We start from the raw sequence: 22873 nt of genomic DNA on the forward strand, positions 1-22873 counted from the left end.
GGGCAATTTTGGACACTAAGGGGCAATTTATCATGGCCAATCCACCCTAACCCGCACATCTTTGGACTGTGGGAGGAAACCGGAGCACCCGGAGGAAACCCACGCAGACACGGGGAGGGTGTGCAGACTCCGCACAGACAGTGACCCAAGCCGGAATCGAACCTGGGACCCTGGAGCTGTGAAGCGATTGTGCTATCCACTGTGCTACCGTGCTGCCCGTACAGTGAAAAGTATTTTTCTGCGAGCAACTCAACAGATCATTAAGTACATGGGGAGAAAAGGGAATGAAACAAAATTCAAGAAAATACCAGAAAATGCATAATAGGGCAACACAAGGTACACAATGTAACTACGTCAGCACCGGCATTGGGTGAAGCATACAGGGTGTAGTGTTAATGAGGTCAGTCCAAAAGAGGGTCATTTAGGAGTCTGGTGACAGTGGGGAAGAAGCTGTTTTTGAGTCTGTCCGTGCGAGTTCCCAGACTTTTGTATCTCCTGCCCGATGGAAGAAGTTGGAAGAGTGAGTAAGCCGGGTGGGAGGGATCCTTGATTATGCTGCCCGGTTTCCCCCGGCAGCGGGAGGTGTAGATGGAGACCATGGATGGGAGGCAGGTTCGTGTGATGGACTGGGTGGTATTCACGACTCTCTGAAGTTCCTTGCGGTCCTGGGCCGAGCAGTTGCCATACCAGGCTGTGATGCAGCCCGATAGGATGCTTTCTATGGTGCATCTGTAAAAGTTGGTAAGGGTTAATGTGGACATGCCGAATTTCCTTAGTTTCCTGAGGAAGTATAGGCGCTGTTGTGCTTTCTTGGTGATAGCGTCGATGTGAGTGGACCAGGACAGATTTTTGGAGATGTGCACCCCTAGGAATTTGAAACTGCTAACCATCTCCACCCGTTGATGCTGACATGGGTGTGTACAGTACTTTGCTTCCTGAAGTCAATGACCAGCTCTTTAGTTTTGCTGGCATTGAGGGAGAGATTGTTGTCGTTACACCACTCCACTAGGTTCTCTATCTCCCTCCTGTATTCTGTCTCGTCGTTATTCGAGATCCGGCCCACTATGGTCATATCGTCAGCAAACTTGTAGATGGAGTTGGAACCAAGTTTTGAGCAGGCGAGAATGAGATTTCAGGAGGATGCAAGCAGACTGGTGAATTGTATGAACGAGGAGAGGCCAATATAAATTCAATGACACATTTTGGGGCCACACAGAAATTGGACGATCTGGGTGTATCAATACATCAATCTTTTAAGGTGATGGAAAGTCAAGAAGATTGCTTTAAAACTACAACAGGGTACAGGGATTTAACAAGAGGAAGAATAGCAAACCAGAGAAGTTCTCCCAAACCTTTCATAAATCAATGTTTCGGCTGCAACTGCGGCCACTTTTTTTTGACATTCATTTTGTCCAGGATGTGGGTGTCGCTGATTTAGGGATGTGGATGTCGCTGGTCAGACCAGCATCTCTTGCCCATCCCTAGTTGCCCTTCAGAAGGTGGTGCTGAGCTGCCTTCTTGAACCCGCTCCAGCCCGTGTGGTGTAGGCACACCCACCGTGCTGTTAGAGACGGAGTGCCACACTGTCAGAGGGTCAGTACTGAGGGAGTGCCGCACTGTCAGAGGGTCAGTACTGAGGGAGCCCGGACTGTCAGAGGGTCAGTACTGAGGGAGTGCTGCACTGTCAGAGGGTCAGTACTGAGGGAGTGCCGCACTGTCAGAGGGTCAGTACTGAGGGAGTGCCGCACTGTCAGAGGGCCAGTACTGAGTGAGTGCTGCACTGTCAGAGGGTCAGTACTGAGGGAGTGCCGCACTGTCAGAGGGTCAGTACTGAGGGAGTGCCGCACTGTCAGAGGGTCAGTACTGAGGGAGCCCCGCACTGTCAGAGCGTCAGTACTGAGGGAGCCCCGCACTGTCAGACGGTCAGTACTGAGGGAGTGCCGCACTGTCAGAGGGTCAGTACTGAGGGAGTGCTGCTCTATCAGAGGGTCAGTACTGAGGGAGTGCCGCACTGTCAGAGGGTCAGTACTGAGGGAGTGCTGCACTGTCAGAGGGTCAGTACTGAGGGAGTGCCGCACTGTCAGAGGGTCAGTACTGAGGGAGTGCCGCACTGTCAGAGGGTCAGTACTGAGGGAGTGCCGCACTGTCAGAGGGTCAGTACTGAGGGAGTGCTGCACTGTCAGAGGGTCAGTGCTGAGGGAGTGCTGCACTGTCAGAGGGTCAGTACTGAGGGAGTGCCGCACTGTCAGAGGGTCAGTACTGAGGGAGTGCCGCACTGTCAGAGGGCCAGTACTGAGGGAGTGCTGCACTGTCAGAGGGTCAGTACTGAGGGAGTGCCGCACTGTCAGAGGGTCAGTACTGAGGGAGTGCTGCACTGTCAGAGGGTCAGTACTGAGGGAGTGCCGCACTGTCAGAGGGTCAGTACTGAGGGAGTGCCGCACTGTCAGAGGGTCAGTACTGAGGGAGTGCCGCACTATCAGAGGGTCAGTACTGAGGGAGTGCCGCACTGTCAGAGGGTCAGTACTGAGGGAGTGCCGCACTGTCAGAGGGTCAGTACTGAGGGAGTGCCGCACTGTCAGAGGGTCAGTACTGAGGGAGTGCCGCACTGTCAGAGGGTCAGTACTGAGGGAGTGCCGCACTGTCAGAGGGTCAGTACTGAGGGAGTGCCGCACTGTCAGAGGGTCAGTACTGAGGGAGTGCCGCACTATCAGAGGGTCAGTACTGAGGGAGTGCCGCACTGTCAGAGGGTCAGTACTGAGGGAGTGCTGCACTGTCAGAGGGTCAGTACTGAGGGAGTGCCGCACTGTCAGAGGGTCAGTACTGAGGGAGTGCCGCACTATCAGAGGGTCAGTACTGAGGGAGTGCTGCACTGTCAGAGGGTCAGTACTGAGGGAGTGCCGCACTGTCAGAGGATCAGTACTGAGGGAGTGCCGCACTGTCAGAGGGTCAGTACTGAGGGAGTGCCGCACTGTCAGAGGGTCAGTACTGAGGGAGTGCCGCACTGTCAGAGGGTCAGTACTGAGGGAGCGCCGCACTGTCAGAGGGTCAGTACTGAGGGAGTGCCGCACTGTCAGAGGGTCAGTACTGAGGGAGCGCCGCACTGTCAGAGGGTCAGTACTGAGGGAGTGCCGCACTGTCAGAGGGTCAGTACTGAGGGAGTGCTGCACTGTCAGAGGGTCAGTACTGAGGGAGTGCTGCACTGTCAGAGGGTCAGTACTGAGGGAGTGCCGCACTGTCAGAGGGTCAGTACTGAGGGAGTGCCGCACTGTCAGAGGGTCAGTACTGAGGGAGTGCCGCACTGTCAGAGGGTCAGTACCTAGGGAGTGCCGAACTGTCAGAGGGTCAGTACTGAGGGAGTGCCGCTCTGTCAGAGGGTCAGTACTGAGGGAGTGCCGCACTGTCAGAGGGTCAGTGCTGAGGGAGTGCCGCACTGTCAGAGGGTCAGTACTGAGGGAGTGCCGCACTGTCAGAGGGTCAGTACTGAGGGAGTGCCGCACTGTCAGAGGGTCAGTACTGAGGGAGTGCCGCACTGTCAGAGGGTCAGTACTGAGGGAGTGCCGCACTGTCAGAGGGTCAGTACTGAGGGAGCCCCGCACTGTCAGAGGGTCCGTATTGAGGGAGTGCTGCACTGTCAGAGGGTCAGTACTGAGGGAGTGCCGCACTGTCAGAGGGTCAGTACTGAGGGAGCGCCGCACTGTCAGAGGGTCAGTACTGAGGGAGCGCCGCACTGTCAGAGGGTCAGTACTGAGGGAGTGCCGCACTGTCAGAGGGTCAGTACTGAGGGAGCCGCACTGTCAGAGGGTCAGTACTGAGGGAGTACCGCACTGTCAGAGGGTCAGTACTGAGGGAGTGCCGCACTGTCAGAGGGTCAGTACTGAGGGAGTGCCGCACTGTCAGAGGGTCAGTACTGAGGGAGCGCCGCACTGTCAGAGGGTCAGTACTGAGGGAGTGCCGCACTGTCAGAGGGTCAGTACTGAGGGAGTGCTGCACTGTCAGAGGGTCAGTACTGAGGGAGTGCCGCACTGTCAGAGGGTCAGTACTGAGGGAGTGCTGCACTGTCAGAGGGTCAGTACTGAGGGAGTGCTGCACTGTCAGAGGGTCAGTACTGAGGGAGTGCTGCACTGTCAGAGGGTCAGTACTGAGGGAGTGCCGCACTGTCAGAGGGTCAGTACTGAGGGAGTGCCGCACTGTCAGAGGGTCAGTACTGAGGGAGTGCCGCACTGTCAGAGGGTCAGTACTGAGGGAGCCCCGTCGAAGCAATTTTTTGAAAGATTATTTTCCAATTAAAGGGCAATTTAGCGTGGCCAATCCACCTACCTGGCACATCTTTGGGTTGTGGGGGCGAAACCCACGCAGACACGGGGAGAATGTGCAAACTCCACACGGACAGTGACCCAGGGCCGGGATCGAACCCGGGTCCTTGGCTCCGCGAGGCAGCAGCGCTAACCAGTGCCCCGCTGTGGAGGCAATATTGGGGGCGGATAGAACGGGAGAATGTTGCATTATTGAAGCACGGGTTTGCGAAAATGGTGCAGCGGGAGGTGCTGTCCATCAGGAAGGGATATTAAACCGACTCACCGTCTGCCTTCGCAGGTGGGGGCAAAAGATCCCAGGGCCACGAAGACCCCCCCCCCACCCCCCCACCCGTCCCGGGGTCAATCCTAATCCCAATAATCAGCACCAAGATCAGATGATCTGGGTCACTGTAACATGGCTGTGTGTGGAACCTTGCTGTGCGTAAATAGGTTGCCATATTCCCTGAGGAAGGAGCAGTGCTCCGAAAGCTAGTGTTTGAAACAAACCTGTTGGACTTTAACCTGGCGTTGGAAGGGTTCTTACTGTGCTCACCCCCAGTCCAACATCGCCACAGCGGCCACACTTGAAGAATGCTTGCCCGGGGTGGTAAAGCACTACGGGTTGTTCTCAGGTGCTTGAAGGTGAGAGAGAAACGCAAACACTTTCTGAATTTTGTCTTTGTTTCCGCCGGGGGGGGGGGGGGGGTGGGGGGGGGGGGGGGGGGGTCCCTGCCCCGGAGGGTGGGTCAGTCTGGAATTTCTGGCCCGTGCCGAGTTGCAGGTTGGTCTCCAGGTCAGCTGAGGGGCAGAGTTTGGCCAGTCGCCTTTCCTCAGGGTAACAGGTGGCTGTTCCTTCCTTCTCTCTCTCTCTCTCTCTCTGCCCCACTCTCTCCCTCCTCCCTCCCCTCACACGCACAGATACAATCGCCAGCCTGGATTAAAGGTCAGGCCAGGAGAGATTACTCAAACCGAAAGGTTGCCAAACCCGGTGAGCAGCCCTTGACGTCAGAGGTCGTGGGAACAGAGGTGTAGTTCAGGCTCTGAGTCAGCAGAATTGCCTCCAGCAAATACCTGAGGCACAGCAGGCCGTCCTTAACTCTCGTGGTGTCACATTGCAGCACTCCCTCAGTACTGACCCTCTGACAGTGCGGCACTCCCTCAGTACTGACCCCTCGGACAGTGCGGCACTCCCTCAGTACTGACCCTCTGACAGTGCGGCACTCCCTCAGTACTGACCCTCTGACAGTGCGGCACTCCCTCAGTACTGACCCTCCCACAGTGCGGCTCCCTCAGTACTGACCCTCTGACAGTGCGGCACTCCCTCAGTACTGACCCTCTGACAGTGTGGCACTCCCTCAGTACTGACCCTCTGACAGTGCGGCACTCCCTGAGTACTGACCCTCTGAGAGTGCGGCACTCCCTCAGTACTGACCCTCTGACAGTGCGGCACTCCCTCAGTACTGACCCTCTGACAGTGCGGCACTCCCTCAGTACTGACCCTCTGACAGTGCGGCACTCCCTCAGTACTGACCCTCTGACAGTGCGGCACTCCCTCAGTACTACCACCCTCTGACAGTGCGGCACTCCCTGAGTACTGACCCTCTGAGGGAGTGCGGCACTCCCTCAGTACTGACCCTCTGACAGTGTGGCACTCCCTCAGTACTGACCCTCTGACAGTGCGGCACTCCCTCAGTACTGACCCTCTGACAGTGCGGCACTCCCTCAGTACTGACCCTCTGACAGTGCGGCACTCCCTCAGTACTGACCCTCTCACAGTGCAGCACTCCCTCAGTACTGACCCTCTGACAGTGCGGCACTCCCTCAGTACTGACCCTCTGACAGTGCGGCACTCCCTCAGTACTGACCCTCTGACAGTGCGGCGCTCCCTCAGTACTGACCCTCTGACAGTGCGGCACTCCCTCAGTACTGACCCTCTGACAGTACGGCACTCCCTCAGCACTGACCCTCTGACAGTGCAGCACTCCCTCAGCACTGACCCTCTGACAGTGCGGCACTCCCTCAGTACTGACCCTCTGACAGTGCGGCACTCCCTCAGTACTGACCCTCTGACAGTGCGGCACTCCCTCAGTACTGACCCTCTGACAGTGCGACACTCCCTCAGTACTGACCCTCTGACAGTGCGGCACTCCCTCAGTACTGACCCTCTGACAGTGCAGCACTCCCTCAGTACTGACCCTCCGATAGTGCAGCACTCCCTCAGTACTCATGCTGGGTGTGTTAATCTGGATAATGAAGGTCAGGTCTGTGCTCTGTGAGACAGCAGTGCTAACCCGGGTCCCTGGCACTGTGAGACAGCAGTGCTAACCCGGGTCCCTGGCACTGAGACAGCAGTGTTAACCCGGGTCCCTGGCACTGTGAGACAGCAGTGTTAACCCGGGCCCCTGGCACTGTGAGGCAGCAGTGTTAACCCGGGTCCCTGGCACTGTGAGACAGCAGTGTTAACCCGGGTCCCTGGCACTGTGAGATAGCAGTGTTAACCCGGGTCCCTGGCTCTGTGAGACAACAGTGTTAACCTGGGTCCCTGGCACTGTGAGACAGCAGTGTTAACCCGGGTCCCTGGCACTGTGAGACAGCAGTGTTAACCCGGGTCCCTGGCACTGTGAGACAGCAGTGTTAACCCGGGTCCCTGGCACTGTGAGACAGCATTGCTAACCCGGGTCCCTGGCTCTGTGAGACAGCAGTGTTAACCTGGGTGTGAGGTCGGGAATACTGCTTAATGCTTCTGCTTGAGAAAGGCGACCTTCACAGAGCAACCAACGTAAGACACAGGCTGAGAATAAGTTTAATTGAAGGCTGATTCTGATGCTGGAACAAGATGCAATGAGCAGTTCAGGCCTGGGGCAGCTGAACGCGGGTGAGCGGATTGTGTGAGTGAGTTCAGCCAGAGTAGGGACCTGATTCACGGCCGCTAGTGTTTGTGTCTCACTCCCACTCAGCAGCAGTGACTCTGCTGCCAACCTCGCTGACTTTGCTGCCTGTTTGTATTTCTAGAAAGTGTTTTCTTTTCTTGTTTGCTCCGTTGAGAATGAACCTTCCTGTGCAGCTGGCTCATCCTTCCTCCCTGGGGCACATTGTGCTGCCTCTGTTCATCGACGCCGGCCCACGGGGAATCCAAATAGAACCGAGATGTCTGAAATGAAGTCAGCAAGCCGCTGCATATGACCGATTGTCCCAGTACACAATCAGAACTTCCATAAGGTCAGAAGTAGGGATGTTTGCGGATGTTCAACACCATTCACGACTCCTCAGATAATGAAGCAGTCCATGTCCCAAATGCAGCAAGACCTGGGCAATATCCAGGCTCGGGGCTGGCAAGGGGCAAGTTACATTCACGCCACACAAGAGCCAGGCAATGACCATCTCCTACAAGAGAGGATCTAACCATCGCCCCTTGACATTCAATGGCATCACTATCGCTGAATCCCCACAATCAACATCCTGGGGGGTTACCATTGATCAGAAACTGAACTGGACCCAGCCACATTAATACTGTGGCTACCAGGGCAGGTCAGAGGCTGGGAATCCTGCGGAGAGTAACTCACCTCCTGACCCCCCCCCCCCCCAAAGCCTGTCCAACATCTACAAGGCACAAGTCAGGAGTGTGAGGGAATACTCTCCACTTGCCTGGATGAGCGCAGCTCCAACACTCAAGAAGCTCAACACCATCCAGGACAAAGCAGCCCCGCTTGATTGCTCCCCTTCCACAATTATTCAAATCCTCCACCACCGACGTGTGTACCATCTACAAGATGCACTGCAGGAACTCACCAAGGCTCCTCAGGCAGCACCTTCCAAACCCACGGCCTCCACCATCTAGAAGGACGAGGGCAGCAGATACCTGGGTCCTTTTTTTTTCACGGCGTAGAAAGCTCCCAGCAACAGCCGTGAGTGATATCCAGGTAAACTGTTTACGTGATGATGCTTGCAGCGTTAATATCATAGAATTTACAGTGCAGAAGGAGGCCATTCGGCCCATCGAGTCTGCACCGGCTCCTGGAAAGAGCACCCTACCCAAGGTCAACACCTCCACCCTATCCCCATAACCCAGTAACCCCACCTAACACTAAGGGCAATTTTGGACACCAAGGGCAATTTATCATGGCCAATCCACCTAACCTGCACATCTTTGGACTGTGGGAGGAAACCGGAGCACCCGGAGGAAACCCACGCAGACACGGGGAGGATGTGCAGACTCCGCACAGACAGTGACCCAAGCCGGGAACTGAACCTGGGACCCTGGAGCTGTGAAGCAATTGTGCTAGCCACAATGCTACCGTGCTGCCCCATATGAGCCCAGGGAGGGCAGCACGGTGGCGCAGTGGGTTAGCCCTGCTGCCTACGGCGCTGAGGACCCGGGTTCGAATCCCGGCTCTGGATCACTGTCCGTGTGGAGTTAGCATGTTCTCCCCGTGTCTGCGTGGGTTTCACCCCCACAACCCAAAGATGTGCAGGGGAGGGGGATTGGCCATGCTAAATTGCCCCTTAATTGGAAAAAATAATTGGGTAATCTAAACTTATTTTTAAAAATATGAGCCCAGGGCATCCTTGAGAATCCCCCAGTCCTTCTCCAATAGTGGCTGGGAGGTTTCTGGTTTAATGAAAAATGAAATGAAAATGGCTTATTGTCACGTGTAGGCTTCAATGAAGTTACTGTGAAAAGCCCCTAGTCGCCACATCCCGGCGCCTGTTCAGGGAGGCTGGTACGGGAATCGAACCGTGCTGCTGGCCTGCCTTGGTCTGCTTTAAAAGCCAGCGATTTAGCCCAGTGTGCTAAACCAGCCCCACAAGACCATACGATACAGGAGCAGAATTAGGCCATTCGGCCCATCGAGTCTGTTCCGCCATTCGAACATGGCTCTGATAAATCACCGACGACGCAGCACTGTCCCAGCACTGGCCTGCCATTTGGCACCTTGATTGTTGGCCTGGATTACAGCTGGAATTCCAGGAAATCTTTTGGAACGGGACCCCCAAGCGATAGATAACCTTCTGGCTCAAAGGAGGGAGACAGCCCCTGACTGAATATGGGCCGTGGGAAGGAAAGACAGACAGGGAGAGACGAAAGAGTGAACAGGAGACTTGCAGAACGACAGAGAGGAGAGAATGAAATAGTGAACAAGTGAGAGAAAGCAAGTCAACCACACGATGGGCAAGTGGAGCCAAACAGATGAATTGACAGAGATTTGAGAGTACTGTATAAGAGTTCCTTGATATCCAATGTGGGTCATTCTTTATTTCAGGCGGTGAGAGTTGGTGTCTCTGTAGGGGTGGAATTTACTGACATTAGTTTGTTGCTCTCAGGTTAGTCAGATCTGAACAGCAGCAGCCCAGTCAGAGTGGAACCACTGTCATACTGAAACACAACACTCTCTTTTCACACTTTAATAATCCGCACTAGGCCCACACAAGGCAAAGCAGACCTGAGATTGTGTGTGTGTGTGTGTGAGTGTGCAGGGGGGGGGGGGGGGGGTGCGTGTGCGGGGGGGGGGGGGGGTGTAGGTGTGTGTGAGTGTGTATGGGGTGTGTGTGTGTGTGTGCGTGTGCAGAGGGGGTGTGAGTGTGTGTGTGTGTGAGTGTGTGTGCGTGAATGTGCAAGAGTGTGTGTGTGGGGGTGTGGGTGTGAGTGTGCAAGGGTATGAGTGTGTGTGTGTGTGAGTGAGTGTGTGTGTGTGAGTGTGCAAGAGAGTGTGTGTGTGTGTGTGTGCAAGGGTGTGTGTGTGAGCGTGTGAGTAAGTGTGTGCATGAGTGTGCAAGGGGTGTGTGTGGGTGTGTGAGTGAGTGTGTGTGTGAGTGTGCAAGGTGTGTGCGTGTGTGTGTGGGGTGTGTGTGCAAGGGTGTGAGTGTGTGTGCGTGTGTGCGCAAGGGGTGTATGTGGGGGGGGTTGTGTGTGTGTGTGTGTGTGTGGGGGGTTTGTGTGTGTGTGGGGGGGTTTGTGTGTGTGTGGGGGGGTTGTGTGTGTGTGGGGGGGTTGTGTGTGTGTGTGTGTGGGGGGGGTTGTGTGTGTGTGTGTGGGGGGGGGGTTGTGTGTGTGTGTGGGGGGGTTGTGTGTGTGTGTGGGGTGTGTGTGTGTGTGTGTGTGTGTGCGTGGGGGGGGTTGTGTGTGTGTGTGTGTGTGGGGGGGTTGTGTGTGTGTGTGGGGGGGTGTGTGTGTGTGTGTGTGTGCGTGGGGGGGGTTGTGTGTGTGTGTGGGGGGTGTGTGTGTGTGTGTGTGGGGGGTGTGTGTGTGTGTGTGTGGGGGGGTTGTGTGTGTGTGTGGGGGGGTTGTGTGTGTGTGTGGGGGGTGTGTGTGTGTGTGTGTGTGCGTGTGGGGGGGGTTGTGTGTGTGTGTGGGGGGGTTGTGTGTGTGTGGGGGGGGTGTGTGTGTGTGTGTGTGTGCGTGTGGGGGGGGGGTTGTGTGTGTGTGTGTGGGGGGGGGGGTGTGTATGTGTGTATGTGTGTTGGCACTGGGCTGTCCCAGGCTGGGCTTTGGGAAGAATCTGATCCCGACCCTCTCCAACCCCACTCCGCCCCCTAACCCTACCCCACCCTCACCCCACCCACACCCCATCCTCACCCCAACCCTCTACTGCCTTACCCCACCCTCACCCCACCCTCACCCCACCCTCACCCCAACCCTCCACTGCCTCACCCCACCCTCACCCCAGCCCTCACCCCACCCTCACCACAGCCCTCACCCCACCCTCACCTCACCCTCACCCCAAACCTCCACTGCCTCACCCCACACTCACCCCAGCCCTCACCCCACCCTCACCACAGCCCTCACCCCACCCTCACCTCACCCTCACCCCAAACCTCCACTGCCTCACCCCACACTCACCCCAAACCTCCACTGCCTCACCTCACCCTCACTCCACCCTCACCCTACCCTCACCCCACCCTCACCCCATCCTCACCCCACCCCTCACTCCACCATCACCTCACCCTCACCCCAACCCTCCACTGCCTCACCCCATCCTCACAACCCTCCACAGCCCCACCCTAACCCTCCACAGCCTCACCCTAACCCTCCACAGCCCCACCCTAACCCTCCACAGCCTCACCCTAACCCTCCACTGCTCCACCCTAACCCTCCACAGCCTCACCCTAACCCTCCACTGCTCCACCCTAACCCTCCACAGCCTCACCCTAACCCTCCACTGCCTCACCCTAACCCTCCACAGCCCCACCCTAACCCTCCACAGCCCCACCCTAACCCTCCACAGCCTCACCCTAACCCTCCACAGCCCCACCCTAACCCTCCACAGCCCCACCCTAACCCTCCACAGCCTCACCCTAACCCTCCACATCCTCACCTCAACACTACTAACTGGAGGAAGCTTTACTCTGTATCTAACCCCGTGCTGTACCTGTCCTGGGAGTGTTTGATGGGGACAGTGTAGAGGGAGCTTTACTCTGTATCTAACCCCGTGCTGTACCTGTCCTGGGAGTGTTTGATGGGGACAGTGTAGAGGCAGCTTTACTCTGTATCTAACCCCGTGCTGTACCTGTCCTGGGAGTGTTTGATGGGGACAGTGTAGAGGGAGCTTTACTCTGTATCTAACCCCGTGCTGTACCTGTCCTGGGAGTGTTTGATGGGGACAGTGTAGAGGGAGCTTTACTCTGTATCTAACCCCGTGCTGTACCTGTCCTGGGAGTGTTTGATGGGGACAGTGTAGAGGGAGCTTTACTCTGTATCTAACCCCGTGCTGTACCTGTCCTGGGAGTGTTTGATGGGGACAGTGTAGAGGGAGCTTTACTCTGTATCTAACCCCGTGCTGTACCTGTCCTGGGAGTGTTTGACGGGGACAGTGTAGAGGGAGCTTTACTCTGTATCTAACCCCGTGCTGTACCTGTCCTGGGAGTGTTTGACGGGGACAGTGTAGAGGGAGCTTTACTCTGTATCTAACCCCGTGCTGTACCTGTCCTGGGAGTGTTTGACGGGGACAGTGTAGAGGGAGCTTTACTCTGTATCTAACCCCGTGCTGTACCTGTCCTGGGAGTGTTTGATGGGGACAGTGTAGAGGGAGCTTTACTCTGTATCTAACCCCGTGCTGCACATGTCCTGGGAGTGTTTAATGGGGACAGGTGTAGAGGGCAGCTTTACTCTGTATCTATCCCCGTGCTGTACCTGTCCTGGGAGTGTTTGATGGGGACAGTGTAGAGGGAGCTTTACTCTGTATCTAACCCCGTGCTGTACCTGTCCTGGGAGTGTTTGATGGGGACAGTGTAGAGGGAGCTTTACTCTGTATCTAACCCCGTGCTGTCCCTGTCCTGGGAGTGTTTGATGGGGACAGTGTTGAGGGAGCTTTACTCTGTATCTAACCCTTGTGGTGTACCTGTCCTGGGAGTGTTTGATGGGGACAGTGTAGAGGGAGCTTTACTCTGTATCTAACCCCGTGCTGTACCTGTCCTGGGAGTGTTTGATGGGGACAGTGTAGAGGGAGCTTTACTCTGTATCTAACCCCGTGCTGTACCTGTCCTGGGAGTGTTTAATGGGGACGGTGTAGAGGGAACTTTACTCTGTATCTATCCCCGTGCTGTACCTGTCCTGGGAGTGTTTGATGGGGACAGTGTAGAGGGAGCTTTACTCTGTATCTAACCCCGTGCTGTACCTGTCCTGGGAGTGTTTGATGGGGACAGTGTAGAGGGAGCTTTACTCTGTATCTAACCCCGTGCTGTACCTGTCCTGGGAGTGTTTGATGGGGACAGTGTAGAGGCAGCTTTACTCTGTATCTAACCCCGTGCTGTACCTGTCCTGGGAGTGTTTGATGGGGACAGTGTAGAGGGAGCTTTACTCTGTATCTAACCCCGTGCTGTACCTGTCCTGGGAGTGTTTGATGGGGACAGTGTAGAGGGAGCTTTACTCTGTATCTAACCCCGTGCTGTACCTGTCCTGGGAGTGTTTGATGGGGACAGTGTAGAGGGAGCTTTACTCTGTATCTAACCCCGTGCTGTACCTGTCCTGGGAGTGTTTGATGGGGACAGTGTAGAGGGAGCTTTACTCTGTATCTAACCCCGTGCTGTACCTGTCCTGGGAGTGTTTGATGGGGACAGTGTAGAGGGAGCTTTACTCTGTATCTAACCCCGTGCTGTACCTGTCCTGGGAGTGTTTGATGGGGACAGTGTAGAGGGAGCTTTACTCTGTATCTAACCCCGTGCTGTACCTGTCCTGGGAGTGTTTGATGGGGACAGTGTAGAGGGAGCTTTACTCTGTATCTAACCCCGTGCTGTACCTGTCCTGGGAGTGTTTGATGGGGACAGTGTAGAGGGAGCTTTACTCTGTATCTAACCCCGTGCTGTACCTGTCCTGGGAGTGTTTGATGGGGACAGTGTAGAGGGAGCTTTACTCTGTATCTAACCCCGTGCTGTACCTGTCCTGGGAGTGTTTGACGGGGACAGTGTAGAGGGAGCTTTACTCTGTATCTAACCCCGTGCTGTACCTGTCCTGGGAGTGTTTGACGGGGACAGTGTAGAGGGAGCTTTACTCTGTATCTAACCCCGTGCTGTACCTGTCCTGGGAGTGTTTGTTGGGGACAGTGTAGAGGGAGCTTTACTCTGTATCTATCCCCGTGCTGTACCTGTCCTGGGAGTGTTTGATGGGGACAGTGTAGAGGGAGCTTTACTCTGTATCTAACCCCGTGCTGTACCTGTCCTGGGAGTGTTTGATGGGGACAGTGTAGAGGGAGCTTTACTCTGTATCTAACCCCGTGCTGTACCTGTCCTGGGAGTGTTTGATGGGGACAGTGTAGAGGGAGCTTTACTCTGTATCTAACCCCGTGCTGTACCTGTCCTGGGAGTGTTTAATGGGGACGGTGTAGAGGGCACTTTACTCTGTATCTATCCCCGTGCTGTACCTGTCCTGGGAGTGTTTGATGGGGACAGTGTAGAGGGAGCTTTACTCTGTATCTAACCCCGTGCTGTACCTGTCCTGGGAGTGTTTGATGGGGACAGTGTAGAGGGAGCTTTACTCTGTATCTAACCCCGTGCTGTCCCTGTCCTGGGAGTGTTTGATGGGGACAGTGTAGAGGGAGCTTTACTCTGTATCTAACCTGTGGTGTACCTGTCCTGGGAGTGTTTGATGGGGACAGTGTAGAGGGAGCTTTACTCTGTATCTAACCCCGTGCTGTACCTGTCCTGGGAGTGTTTGATGGGGACAGTGTAGAGGGAGCCTTACTCTGTATCTAACCCCGTGCTGTACCTGTCCTGGGAGTGTTTAATGGGGACGGTGTAGAGGGCACTTTACTCTGTATCTATCCCCGTGCTGTACCTGTCCTGGGAGTGTTTGATGGGGACAGTGTAGAGGGAGCTTTACTCTGTATCTAACCCCGTGCTGTACCTGTCCTGGGAGTGTTTGATGGGGACAGTGTAGAGGGAGCTTTACTCTGTATCTAACCCCGTGCTGTACCTGTCCTGGGAGTGTTTGATGGGGACAGTGTAGAGGGAGCTTTACTCTGTATCTAACCCTGTGCTGTATCTGTCCTGGGAGTGTTTGATGGGGACAGTGTAGAGGGAGCTTTACTCCTGTATCTAACCCCATGCTGTACCTGTCCTGGGAGTGTTTGATGGGGACAGTGTAGAGGGAGCTTTACTCTGTATCTAACCCGTGCTGTACCTGTCCTGGGAGTGTTTGATGGGGACAGTGTAGAGGGAGCTTTACTCTGTATCTAAACCCTTGCTGTACCTGTCCTGCGGAGTGTTTGATTGCGACTGTGTAGAGGAAGCTTTACTCTATATCTAACCCCGTGCTGTACCTGTCCCAGGAGTGTTTGATGGGGACAGTGTAGAGGGAGCTTTACTCTGTATCTAACCCCGTGCTGTACCTGTCCTGGGAGTGTTTGATGGGGACAGTGTAGAGGGAGCTTTACTCTGTATCTAACCCCGTGCTGTACCTGTCCTGGGAGTGTTTGATGGGGACAGTGTAGAGGGAGCTTTACTCTGTATCTAACTCTGTGCTGTACCTGTCCTGGGAGTGTTTGATGGGGACAGTGTAGAGGGAGCTTTACTCTGTATCTAACCCCGTGCTGTACCTGTCCTGGGAGTGTTTGATGGGGACAGTGTAGAGGGAGCTTTACTCTGTATCTAACCCCGTGCTGTACCTGTCCTGGGAGTGTTTGATGGGGACAGTGTAGAGGGAGCTTTACTCTGTATCTAACTCTGTGCTGTACCTGTCCTGGGAGTGTTTGATGGGGACAGTGTAGAGGGAGCTTTACTCTGTATCTAACTCTGTGCTGTACCTGTCCTGGGAGTGTTTGATGGGGACAGTGTAGAGTGAGCTTTACTCTGTATCTAACCCCGTGCTGTACCTGTCCTGGGAGTGTTTGATGGGGACAGTGTAGAGGGAGCTTTACTCTATCTAACTCTGTGCTGTACCTGTCCTGGGAGTGTTTGATGGGGACAGTGTAGAGGGAGCTTTACTCTGTATCTAACCCCGTGCTGTACCTGTCCTGGGAGTGTTTGATGGGGACAGTGTAGAGGGAGCTTTACTCTGTATCTAACCCCGTGCTGTACCTGTCCTGGGAGTGTTTGATGGGGACAGTGTAGAGGGAGCTTTACTCTGTATCTAACTCTGTGCTGTACCTGTCCTGGGAGTGTTTGATGGGGACAGTGTAGAGTGAGCTTTACTCTGTATCTAACCCCGAGCTGTACCTGTCCTGGGAGTGTTTAATGGGGACAGTGTAGAGGGAGCTTTACTCTGTATCTAACCCCGTGCTGTACCTGTCCTGGGAGTGTTTGATGGGGACAGTGTAGAGGGAGCTTTACTCTGTATCTAACCCCGTGCTGTACCTGTCCTGGGAGTGTTTGATGGGGACAGTGTAGAGGGAGCTTTACTCTGTATCTAACCCCGTGCTGTACCTGTCCTGGGAGTGTTTGATGGAGGCAGTGTAGAGGGAGCTTTACTCTGTATCTAACCCCGTGCTGTACCTGTCCTGGGAGTGTTTGATGGGGACAGTGTAGTGGGAGCTTTACTCTGTATCTAACCCCGTGCTGTACCTGTCCTGGGAGTGTTTGATGGGGACAGTGTAGCGGGACCTTTACTCTGTATCTAACCCCGTGCTGTACCTGTCCTGGGAGTGTTTGATGGGGACAGTGGAGAGGGAGCTTTACTCTGTATCTAACCCCGTGCTGTACCTGTCCTGGGAGTGTTTGATGGGGACAGTGTAGAGGGAGCTTTACTCTGTATCTAACCCCGTGCTGTACCTGTCCTGGGAGTGTTTGATGGGGACAGTGTAGAGGGAGCTTTACTCTGTATCTAACCCCGTGCTGTACCAGTCCTGGGAGTGTTTGATGGAGACGGTGTTTTTCATGCTGATGTTGTATATCTGGATGGGGAATGGTTCATTTTGGCACCAGACCCCCCCTCTCATTGATTCACAAAATGCTTCACAAATTGGTGCACCATATTCCTCAGCAGCCCAAAAATGGGTTCACAGAAACCGATATGTAGATGTCAAAGTTACAGTGTGATGTTATCAGCAATTGCCTTTAGTGGCCTTGACAGAGCCCGGCTTCCTGTCCCCTCCCCCGGTTGCTTTCTAGTGGTTTCTGATACACGTAACAAGGGTTTTCGTCAGGAACTGTGACCACTGTACTTTTATACTGCGTGTTACTCAACCCCGTTCTCTTCTGGCTCTATTTTTATCAACAGCGTCTAACCCCTTCAACACTGCACTGCCATTGGTATGAGAAAGACGGCCGGATATCCTGAGGCCAGCCAAGGAAATGGCAGGGGAAGTGAGGCAGTATGGCTACAGACAGGGTCTGTTCCAGTCAATGATGCTCAGCCATCTGAGTTACTGTCTCCCTCCCCTTCTGTCAACTCGATCAACATTTCTGTTCATTGTAGTGAGAGACGTTATATTGTTATTGGATTCTTCTCACATTTATCTGGCCACTGTCCCAGTCGGATACTCTGGGACAATATTCCTGACTGTCCCAGTCCGACACTCTTGGACAATATTCCCCACCGTCCCAGTCGGACACTCTGGGACAATATTCCCCACCGTCCCAGTCGGACACTCTGGGACAATATTCCCGACCGTCCCAGTCGGACAGTCTGGGACAATATTCCCCACCGTCCCAGTCCGACACTCTGGGACAATATTTCCGACTGTCCCAGTCCGACACTCTGGGACAATATTCCCCACCGTCCCAGTCGGATACTCTGGGACAATATTCCCGACCGTCCCAGTCAGACAGTCTGGGACAATATTCCCGACCGTCCCAGTCGGATACTCTGGGATAATATTCCCGACCGTCCCAGTCAGACACTCTGGGACAATATTCCCCACCGTCCCAGTCCGACACTCTGGGATAATATTCCCGACCGTCCCAGTCGGACACTCTGGGACAATATTCCCGACCGTCCCAGTCCGACACTCTGGGACAATATTCCCGACCGTCCCAGTCGGACACTCTGGGACAATATTCCCGACCGTCCCAGTCCGACACTCTGGGACAATATTCCCGACCGTCCCAGTCGGACACTCTGGGACAATATTCCCGACCATCCCAGTCAGACACTCTGGGACAATATTCCCGACTGTCCCAGTCGGTCACTCTGGGACAATATTCCCGACCGTCCCAGTCGGATACTCTGGGACAATATTCCCGACCGTCCCAGTCGGATACTCTGGGACAATATTCCCGACCGTCCCAGTCAGACACTCTGGGACAATATTCCCCACCGTCCCAGTCGGACACTCTGGGACAATATTCCCCACCGTCCCAGTCGGACACTCTGGGACAATATTCCCAACCGTCCCAGTCAGACACTCTGGGACAATATTCCCCACCGTCCCAGTCGGACACTCTGGGACAATATTCCCGACCGTCCCAGTCGGACACTCTGGGATAATATTCCCGACCGTCCCAGTCCAGTTTCCTGGGATAAGACTCATAAGAACATACAAGTTAATAATAATCTTTAGTGTCACAAGTAGGCTGACATTAACACTGCAATAAAGTTACTGTGAAAAGCCCCTAGTCGCCACACTCCGGCGCCTGTTCGGGTACACAGAGGGAGAATTCAGAATGTCCAATTCACCTAACAAGCACATCATTCGGGACCTGTGGGAGGAAACCGGAGCACCCGGAGGAAAACCCACGCAGACACGGGGAGAACTCCGCACAGACAGTGACCCAGCGGGGAATCGAACCTGGGACCCTGGCGCTGTGAAGCCACAGTGCTAACCACTATGCTACCGTGCCGTTATTAGGCGCAGGAGCAGTCTATTCGGCCCTCAGGACTGCTGCACCGTTTGATAACGTCTGACCTGATTCTCTCCTCAGTTCTACTTTCCGTCTTACCCTCGACACCCTTGTCCATCGGAAACCTATCAGGGGACTGGTTGGCCAGACTTTGCTGGCAACTAGTCTAGCCTCCCATGACATTGCCTTCCCATGACCCCTCTTTGTGTAATGTAGGTGCTGAGGGGGGGGGGGGGGGGGGGGGCTGGTTTACGCGGGTGGTAGCGTCAGGGGCAGAGTGAGCCCCACCCTCCACGCCAGCCTCTGTCCCAACTCTCCGGTCCTCACCTGCTGTGGGCACACAGGGTGAAGGCTACAACAGTCGATCAGCCAGGTTACCGCCTGGGCCCAGGAGAAGGCGGGGAATGGGAAGATGTGGGCCTGGGAATGAGAAGCAAAAGGGTCGAATATCACTGGGTGAACTGTAAGAGCGGCAATAAAACATTTCTGAACCGAGATTGCAGGTGGCCGATTCAATCATCTGTGCCACTGGATCCCAAAATCCCAATCTTCCATGGATTAAAAAGTTAGAACTAGGGCGGCACGATGGCGCAGCGGTTAGCACTGCTGCCTCATTGGGAGGGGGGGGTGCAGTGGTTAGCACTGCTGCCTCATTGGGGGGGTGCAGTGGTTAGCACGTCTGCCTCACGGGGGGCAGTGGTTAGCACGTCTGCCTCATGAGGGGGTGGTAGTGGTTAGCACTGCTGCCTCACGGGGCAGCACGGTGTTGCAGTGGTTAGCACTGCTGCCTCACGGGGCAGCACGGTGTTGCAGTGGTTAGCACTGCTGCCTCACGGGGGCAGCACGGTGTTGCAGTGGTTAGCACGGCTGCCTCACGGGGCAGCACGGTGTTGCAGTGGTTAGCACTGCTGCCTCACAGGGGCAGCACGGTGTTGCAGTGGTTAGCACGGCTGCCTCACGGCGCTGAGGACCCGGCTAAATTGCCCCTTAATTGGAAAAAATAAAAATAAATATAGGAGCAGTGTGTGTGTGTGAGTGTGAGTGACTGTGTGTGAGTGTGTGTATGTTAGTGTGAGTGTGTGTGTATGTGTGAGCGAGTGTGTGTGTGTGACTGTGTGTGTGCGTGCATATGTGTGTGTCTGCGCATGTGTGTATATGCGTGTGAGTGTGTGTGTTAGTGAGTTTGAGTATGTGTGAGTGTGTGTGTTTGTGTGTGAGTGCATGTGCGTATGTGTGTGTATATGTGTGAGTGCGAATGTGTGTGTGCCTGTCAGTGTGTGTCTGAGTGCGTATCTGTGTGTGCGAGTGCATGTGTGTGAGTGCGTGTGTCTGTCAGTGTGCGAATGTGTGTGTGTGTGTGTGCATGCGTGTGTGTACCCGCCAGTGTGTGTGTATGTGTGTGAGTGCGTGTGTCTGTCAGTGTGTGTGCCTGTGTGAGTGAATATTGGTGTGTGTGTGTGTATGTGTGTGAGTCCGTGTGTGTGAATGTGCGTGAGTACATGTATGTCTGTGAGTGCCCCTGTGAGTGTGTGTGTATCTGTTAGTGTGTGAGTGTTTGTGTGTGTGTATGTGTCTGTCTGTGAGTGTGTGTGAGTGCGTGTATGTGTGTGAGTACACACACCAAGGGCACACACCCAGGACACACACACAGATACTCAGTACACACACGCAATATACACACCCAGTACACACGTGCAGTACACACACTCAGTTCACACACAGCAAACAGCCATTACACACGTGCAGTTCACACACCCAGTACATACACCCAGTACATACGCGCAGTACACACACTGCACACACCCAGTACACGCATCCAGTACACACACCGCACACCCTTTGTACACACACCCAGTACACACACCCAGTACACACACAGCAGATGCCCAGTATACACCCTGTGCAGACACCCATATACACACTGTAGACACCCAGTACACACACCCAGTGTGCACACTGCACACACGGCAGACACCCAGTACACACATTGCACACACCCAGTACACACACCCAGTATATACGCGTAGTACACACACCCAGTACACACACTGCAGACACCCAGTGTACACACCCAGTACACACACCCAGTACACACACTCTGTACACACACCCAGTACACACACTCTGTACACACACCCAGTACACACACTCTGTACACACACCCAGTACACACACTCTGTACACACACCCAGTACACACACCTAGTACACACACTGCACACACACCCAGTGTACACACCCAGTACACACTCTGTACACACACCCAGTACACACACCCAGTACACACACCCAGTACACACACTCTGTACACACACTCTGTACACACACCCAGTACACACTCTGTACACACACCCAGTACACACTCTGTACACACACCCAGTACACACACCCAGTACACACACCCAGTACACACACTCTGTACACAAACCCAGTACACACACTCTGTACACACACCCAGTACACACACCCAGTACACACACTCTGTACACACACCCAGTACACACACTCTGTACACACACTGCACACACACCCAGTACGCACACTGCACACACTCTGTACACACACCCAGTACACACACTCTGTACACACACCCAGTACACACACTCTGTACACACACCCAGTACACACACTCTGTACACACACCCAGTACACACACTCTGTACACACACTGCACACACACCCAGTACGCCACTGCACACACTCTGTACACACACCCAGTACACACACCCAGTACACACACTCTGTACACACACCCAGTACACACACTCTGTACACACACTGCACACACACCCAGTACGCACACTGCACACACTCTGTACACACACCCAGTACACACACCCTGTACACATACTGCAGATGCCCAGTACACACCCAGTACACACACCCAGTACACACATTGCACACACCCAGTACACCCAGTACACACATTGCACACACCCAGTACACCCAGTACACACATTGCACACACCCAGTACACACATTGCACACACCCAGTACACACATTGCACACACCCAGTACACCCAGTACACACATTGCACACACCCAGTACACCCAGTACACACATTGCACACACCCAGTACACACATTGCACACACCCAGTACACCCAGTACACACACCCAGTACACACATTGCACACACCCAGTACACACATTGTACACACCCAGTACACACATTGCACACACCCAGTACACCCAGTACACACACCCAGTACACACATTGCACACACCCAGTACACCCAGTACACACACCCAGTACACACATTGCACACACCCAGTACACACACTGCTCTCTCCTTACACCCAGTGTTCTGTCTGTGTGCGGTGTTGTTAATGTCTGCACACAGTTCTATTGGTGAATACTGAGTCAACGCTCTGAGTGAGGCACATCCGTGTTGGTCTAGAAAGGCCTCTGGACATCAAAGGCACTTCAGACGCGGCCACTGTGCCCTGGAAGCGTGGCTGCCTTGGGAGCTATCTGACCTGCCGAGACGTACCTGACACAAGCTGCCCAGAAGCAGTCAGAGATACAGAAGTGTTAACGCACCCATAGGAGCCAACAGAAAAAAACAAGGCGAGGATTTGAGCAGATACGACTTTTCAAGATAGCATAAGTCCTGCGGTCAGAGGAGGAAGGAAATGTCGTCTCTCTCTCAGCCTCACAGTGTAGCTTCAAGAGAATTTAGGCACCCAATAAGATTAGCAAACTTGAGCAAAAGGAAGGTGGGGAACAAAAGACATAAGTTGGGGTGGGAAGGGGGGGAGGGAAATATAGCAAACAGAACGAAACCACGAGATGGGTGAGTGTCAGACGTACCTGCAGAAGGTCAGTGGAAACTTTTTCCAACTCTACACAGCCTAGATATGGAGGGGGACCCTAGCAGCTGTAGTACAGAACAACCTCTGGTAAGTTAGTCCTTCAACCATTGAACAAAATAACGAGACCGTCATCAATTGCCAGCAATTTTTCTCAGGTAGGTGATGTGGCGAAATAGGGTGGCAATTTTAAAACGGCAAGACTGACTTCGCAGCAACTCCCCACGCAAGCCCCAAAGGAAGCATTCATCGGAAACTTTCCCCAAGAATGACCGTTGATGCACCGGTCAGCCCATTGAGCTGCACCCCCCCCCCCCCCCCCCCCCTCCGCCCCCGGCCAAGAAACCAGTGTGTTAACTCAAGGTCAGCGTCCGTGCCATGTGGGGCTGTTCAGTTAGCGCCTTGCTGCAGTGGGCAGATATTATTCACACCCTTTCATAACCCCCCCCCCCTTTATTTCCTCACCTACTGTAAATAGTTATTGCATCGACACTGATCGGTTTCGGCCGGCGGGCAAAGGTCGCGTTTTATTCTATTCATCGTGGACGGTGATAGGT

The 22873-nt window shown here is 54.4% G+C and overlaps 1 protein-coding gene across 3 annotated transcripts in view; it reads left to right on the forward strand.

Moving 5' to 3' along the window:
- LOC119958969 (transcriptional-regulating factor 1-like) overlaps positions 1 to 22873 on the forward strand; it is a 123133-nt gene that overhangs the window by 37498 nt on the left and 62762 nt on the right. Inside the window, exon 1 of one of the 3 annotated variants that reach the window (XM_038787497.1) lies at positions 22313 to 22406. The exons of the other annotated variants lie outside the window; for them this stretch is intronic. The gene's annotated coding sequence lies outside the window, so the exon portion shown is untranslated. Of the gene's footprint in view, positions 1 to 22312; positions 22407 to 22873 lie in introns of those variants that run through there. 3 annotated transcript variants of the gene reach the window in all.

Source organism: Scyliorhinus canicula, chromosome 31, assembly GCF_902713615.1.
Source record: "Scyliorhinus canicula chromosome 31, sScyCan1.1, whole genome shotgun sequence".
Taxonomy (NCBI): Eukaryota; Metazoa; Chordata; class Chondrichthyes; order Carcharhiniformes; family Scyliorhinidae; genus Scyliorhinus; species Scyliorhinus canicula.